Source organism: Schistocerca americana, chromosome 4 (genome assembly GCF_021461395.2).
Source record: "Schistocerca americana isolate TAMUIC-IGC-003095 chromosome 4, iqSchAmer2.1, whole genome shotgun sequence".
NCBI lineage: Eukaryota > Metazoa > Arthropoda > Insecta > Orthoptera > Acrididae > Schistocerca > Schistocerca americana.
Window position 1 is genome coordinate 280,609,459 of NC_060122.1, and position 6,741 is coordinate 280,616,199.

Consider the following 6,741-nt stretch of genomic DNA (forward strand, 5'->3'; position numbering starts at 1 on the left):
GTAACTGACAGTCATCGAGCAAAGCGGGAGTGATATCTGGCATTCTCAAGGTAGTGTTACATGCCCTCTGGTGTTCCTAATCCACATAAACGATTTAGGGGACAACGTGAGCAGCTCTCGTAGACTGTCTTCAGATGATGCTGTCACTTGCGTTCAGCGATTTACGGAATCTATGCGAAATCTAAATGTGAACAGGCTTCCTCCCGAATGTTGGCCCAGATCTTACCAACGAAGACAGAGAGAAGGATATCTGTATGGTGGCAATTGATTCTAAATAATGAAAAGTGCGAAGTCATCCTCATGAGTACTAAAAGGAAACCGCTAAATTTTGGTTACAGAATAAAACACACAAATCTAAAGGCTGTAAATTCAACTAAATACCACGAGTAACTTAAACTGGAACTATCACATAGATAATGTAATGGAGAAGGCAAACCAAAGACTGCCTTTTATTGGCAGAAAGAAGATGCAAGAGATCTGCTAAAGAAACTGCCTGCACTATTCTTATCCGTCCTCTTCTGGAGTCTTGCTGATAGGTTTGACGGAGGATATCGAAAAATTTAAAGAAGGACAGCTCATTTTGTATCACCGCGAAATAGGAGAGAGACTGCCAGGATATGATACGCCAATTGGGGTGGCAGTCATTAAGGAAAAGGCGTATCTCGTTGCCTCAGTATCTTCTTATGAGACTTCAATCACAAAGTTTCTCCTCGGAATGTGAAAACATAGGGAATTAAAAGGCGAAATCAAAGCTCGTACAGGAAGATTCATGTGTTCGCTGTTAAAGAGTGAAATGCTAGAGAAATATATACTTATAAGGGTATGGTGTCTGTTCTTTCCGACATATCCATATAAGTATATAGTTTTGGCAATACCGGCCATGACCTTCTCCTACTGTGCGGATGCACACATATTCTCCGAACTCTTATGGGGCTTGCTAAGAATGTCTTCCACGAGTAATGAGTGTGTTGGGGTGGGACACTACGAATGTAGCGTGTGGACACACAAGGTGAGAATGTGGGTCTCGCGGGAGGCGTGCGCGAGATAGTCCCTGCAGTCGCACTATCCTCTGTGCGCTCGGTGGCTCAGATGGATAGAGCGTCTGCTATGTAAGCAGGAGATCCCGGGTTCGAGTCCCGGTCGGGGCACACATTTTCACCTGTCCCCGTTGATATATATCAACGCTCGACAGCAGCTGAAGGTATTAACTTAATTCTAATTTCGTGTTAGAGAAATAGTCTGATGGTGGTTCGAGGAGCCCTCTGCGAGCCCATTAAGTGTGAACTGCAGAGTAGTGATATAGATGTAGGTGAATGACTCACAACTAGAGTCGGTTATAGCGTAGAAATGATTGTGAGTAGCGGCGTGCTGGGATATGAAGACGGGGTCTCAAATGGTTCAAATGGCTCTGAGCACTATGGGACTTAACATCTGAGGTCACCTGTCCGCTAGAACTTAGAATTACTTAAACCTAACTAACCTAAGGACATCATACACATCCATGCCCGAGGCAGGATTCGAACCTACGACCGTAGCGGTCGCGCGGCTCCAGACTGAAGCGCCTAGAACCGCCCGGCCACACCGGCCGGCAAGACGGGGTCTCAGTTATGTTCGTATGTAAGGCAAAAGACAGGATGTGGCTCATTAGCACGGTACTAGAAAATGGGAGTTGGTCTAAAAAATGAATGCCATACGACAGGCTTGTGCGGTCAGGCCTGACATCCGCTCAAGCTTTTGAGACCCGTATCAGGTCAGACTGCCTAGGGACACCTGCTGTATACGAAGGAGGTTGCCAATCGTCACAACTTGTTTGACTGACCACACAGTCTAACAAAAATGTTGAAAAACCTTAGACAGGAGACACTCGAAGAAAGATGCCATACATGTTGTGATAACTTCTTTGGAAACTGCAAATATTCTTCATCCCCCTGCATATCAATCCTGAAGAGATAAAGCGCATAGAATTAGACAAGTAAACATTAGCATAGAGGGGCACAAGCGCTCTCCCCGAAAACTATTTTATATTCCGGGCAACCGCAGCTGTTGAAAGGCGTGATTTTAGGTAGAACTCGGCTTAGGGCTTGTAAAATTGTTATTTATTAAAATGCAACCCTCTTCGCGCCTTAAAGCCGCACAATCAGGTGCAACCTACACGGTAAAAAGCAAAGTGCAATGTCAGCATTCTGGCTAGTTTTGATTGTATGTTATGCAATAAAATTCTGCGTCGTTCTCACTTGTAAAGCGCTCCTAGTGATGAGTATATGAAGTCCCAGTGTCCACATGGAGAGCTTCCGTTGCGCCAGCCAGCTAGTCTCTCTCTGTCGTTCGCCCGGGCCGGTTTTGCCTAGCCCTGCATTGAGATGCACTGCTGTCACACTGGTAAGACACCGCCACCTAATACGTTCCACATAGTAATTTGCGTAGTGCCACAAGTAATCATGTCAGCAGAGGAAATTTTTTATCGCCAATCCGGCCGCTTTTTAAAAACTTTTAGCACTTTCTTTTCTATTTTTAGCTGCAGGCAAATTGTATAGAATGAAACACGTCTTCTTTACCTTTCGTTCGAAGTGGTATTGATGATATTCTCTGAATAGTAAATTTTGTCTAGCAGCGATGGGTATGTCTATGATCTTTTAACGTTTTGATTATATTTTAGGCATTCCTCTATTAATTTTAATACCCACAAAATGTGGTGACACTGCACTTTACTTTTTACCATGTAGGCTGCACCTGATGGCGCGACTTAAAGCCGCGAAACCAGTTATGTAAGCGGAGTTCTTCCTAACATCAGTACAATAAAAACTAACCTTGCCATCTTCCCAGTCATCCAGTATGGATGTAGATGTTGAACTTTATGTACTTTTATGATACCATCTAAGGACTCTTATTCATGACGAAGGGATTTCCGAAATCGCCAGACAAAGAATGCAACACACTTGTGGCATTCCGTAAAGGAACGCAGCCAGAATGAACAGTGCTTGTCTGTCCTTTGTACAACAGTCCCAATTTATTGTACACATCATGTTGCCATGTTTTATGAGACTGCTGTGCAGCTGAATGTCTTGTGCTTCTCCGTTATTTTCGAATTTTATACTTCTATTGAGTTTTCTTGGTTTCGCTGAGACACTATGTATTCGTATTTTGTTCCGTAATTCCTTATTGCATATCCTTGAAAACAAATTCTGATAGAAACAATAATAATAAAAATTTACACCCATTAACACAGCTCTTTTTCAACTTCCACTCTGCAAACTACCCAAGATGGGCACTATTGCTTCAAGTAAGAGGAAGCAGTGGACGTTGTCTTTACTCCCACTTAATCACTCTGGTATTAACGTTCCTTTCCTCACGACTTCTGCAGATATGCACAAGAACTAAGTAGCTCTTTCTAAAACAATATAAATTCTGTGACACAGGAACATTGAAAGAAGAATGCTGTGTATGCAACACAATGGTTAACGCTATGTGCTAAATTTTTTTCCTTCTTTATAACTTACTTTGTATACATGCTTCGTATGCGGATGTAAATTGGTTCATATAAAACTGTTGTCTTATCTGTAACTTTTCCATTGGCGTGGGAACTGAGATGAAACGTCTGTTGCCTTATACAAGGCCATATCACTTTTATTCAATACTTGTAAAAAAATTGGAATCGAGGCAATAGCGACGTTGCACTACCTATTTGGTGGTTAGTGTTGCAGTTACATAATTCCGTAGCGTTACTTAGTTAATATGCAATATCTTGCTACCATTCACGTTTAAGACGAAATGCGGTTCAACGCACGAGTGCCCGCATAGTTGCTCCATAATAGCCGCTTTCCTGCTGAGAACAGAACTATCGCACAGCACTCTGCGTGTGTTGTGCGATGCCCATCTTATCAGCCTTCTGGTTTCGCAAAGATTGTGAGAGAACTCTTTCATGCTTTTTCGGTGACTCGCAATGTTTTGTACGCGTCTAATTTACGACGCGAATCCTACCTTTGAGGAATTAGCTGAATCAGAAAAATACGTACTATAATACTGGTGAAGATTGTGTCTTTATCAGCAGACGATTATGGGTTGGGGTACACTGTATAGTTTTGGAGATTCAGTATGATGGCCTGCGCCCATGTGTTTTATCTAAGCGAATGGTGTGCGAAGATAAGAGGCTTTGTTCCATGTGAGTGATACTTTTAAGTCCGTGCTGTCCTTAGAGAGGAGGAGGAGGAGATTAGTGTTTTAACGTCCCGTCGACAACGAAGTCATTAGAGATGGAGCACACGCTCAGATTAGGGAAGAATGGGGAAGGAAATCGTCTGTGCCCTTTCAAAGGAACCATCTAGGCATTTGCCTGAAGCGATTTAGGGAAATCACGTAAAACTTAAATCAGGATGGCCGGACGCGGGTCTAAACCGTCATCCTTCCGAATGGGAGTCCAGTACGCTAACCACTGAACCACCTCGCTCGGTTGCCCTTAGAGACTTCTTGTTTTCATGAAACATTGTTATTTTCGAGCTCAGAAGTATTCTTCTGCTTTGAACAAGTACACGTTTGTAATACTCATGGAAATGTTGTTGATTTCTTGTCCTTACAATAGTTACAACCTGGAGCTGTTAGTCTCTTCCCCATCTTGTCGCTTGACGGTATTCCTTTCGCGACAGATTCACGAACAGGGTAAGCCAGCAAAGAAATTGATTCTATAGACAATGGACTGTAAACTGTAAGTCAACTGTATTCTCGAATTTTAACCACTATGTCATGCGCTCTTGACGTACTGTAATTCTGATTTTTCTTTGACACATAGTTTAAGTGCGCATTTACAGTTTGGGACTGAACCAAGCTAATATTTTTTCGGAAAAACTGAATGAAATATAGAAAAGACTGTAGTAAACTTACACTAAACTTGAGCATACTGTCTGTTTTAACTGACTTTAACCTCCGTGAATCAACATCCACTGCCAATAGTTACTTTATTTTAGAGATACATTCAGTAATCACCATACTGCTGTTTTGGTCAGCACTAGAAACATTCGTGCTGTAGGGCTGCGCTAAGCGCTTTAGATTTCTGACTAAACATCCTTGGGCCTGCAGGCGGTTAAAACGTCTATGATTTTTAATTCGGTCGTTACGTTTATTTGGCGTGAAAATTATGGTCATTTGACAATTATTTTATTAATTTTATTATTATCAGATAGAAATACGAAGTGATTTATTTATGGAACCGGGTACCATAAAGTATGCAAATAAATTTCGATTTACACCAAGCAACGGCAGAAGTGGTAAGATTAAGGCTGATAGGCTGTATCAGTGATTAATGTTAATGTTCGCTGCCACTGTTGGGCTCCGGCAGCTTTTTTTTTTTTTTTTTTTTTACGTTATGGGATTACTGAACAGGCCAGCAGGTACTCCCGTTACGTCACTCGCTGGGAATGGCGACAGCTGCCGTGCACCAGAGCTACGATTAACTGCCGCATTTAGCTTACGCCACCGGTGTTTGTTATTTTTGAGCTAATTACGGCATGTGAATGAGTCCATATTACGCGTCGCAGAGTCTGCTAAACGTTTTGTTACACACGGTACCCTATAGGGCCAAATGACCGAAGAGCGGAAAAATGTTTATACCACACGTATTTTACGTCACGTTTTCTGAGGAGCAAATATTGTGAAAACCTCACAGCTATCCGCAAAAAGAATGATTTGGGATTAAGATATAGAATATTGTAGTCCACTCTTTCACGTTTCCCGGCTGATAGATTAAGATTTACATTAGTTTGTGTGTGTCTGTCTGTGTGTGTGTGTGTGTGTGTGTGTGTGTGTGTGCGTATTCTGGACAGAACGTGAGACATTCTTGTCGCGAGGAAACAGTACGCACTATCTAGCAATATTTCATAACACGCAATACCAGTACACTTTAGTCGAATCATTGGAACATTAAAAAAACTATTTACTTACTTAACGCTAATATGAAGCCAGAGAGAAAAGGAATAGGGTGACATAACGTTTGTTGCGTTTGTGGTGAAGGTTTCTGCAAAGCAAGGAGGACGAGATTTTCAATTTATAGTGTAGACCACTACCAAAGAGACCTGCTATCCAAATTTTTCGGTGGAAAAGTAGCTCCAAGTGTGCTGTGCCGACAGTCTTCGCCAAGGTATTTACCACATTTCTCATTTCCTTATACGAATCAGCTGAATACAGGAACAGATTCCTAATTTTAAAAAAAATAGGCTGATCTGTTGCCTAGTCCGTATTTCTGATCTGTCTTTGATGACATCGACATCAACGGGACGTCAAACATCATTTCTTCTTTGTGCTGCACAGCTCTTCCCAGGAGCTCTCAAACGCACCCGTATTTACATTAAGGTACTGGTAAATAGAAAAGTTATTCTGCGGTAAAATAACGCGCCTCCTTCTTCCTACAATGACGAATGGAAAAAGTTTTCACGAACATTTATGAAATGCTAGGTATTTCATATTCACATGGAACTCCATACAATCTGTCAGTAAAACGAACGTCTTCTCTCCAGGGATTCCCATTTGATTTCACGGAGGATTTCCGTAATACTCGCGTGTTGATCGAACCTACAGGTAACAAACCAAACTTCGATGTCGTCCTTAAATTTAACCTGGCTCTGCTCCAAACACTCGAGCAGTACTCAATAAAGGGTCGCAAAAGTGTTTTATACCTGGACTCCTTTACAGATGAACTGCACTTACAGCTGCCCTTTACCAGAATTCTCCCAATGAACCGAAGTCGATAATTCA

The 6,741-nt window shown here is 42.0% G+C and overlaps 1 non-coding gene across 1 annotated transcript; it reads left to right on the top strand.

The window, feature by feature from the left end:
• Nucleotides 1-1,073: 1,073 nt before the first annotated feature.
• Nucleotides 1,074-1,148, top strand: Trnat-ugu. The gene has a single exon. It is a non-coding gene; the product is annotated as a tRNA-Thr (tRNA).
• The last annotated feature ends 5,593 nt before the right edge of the window (nucleotides 1,149-6,741 follow it).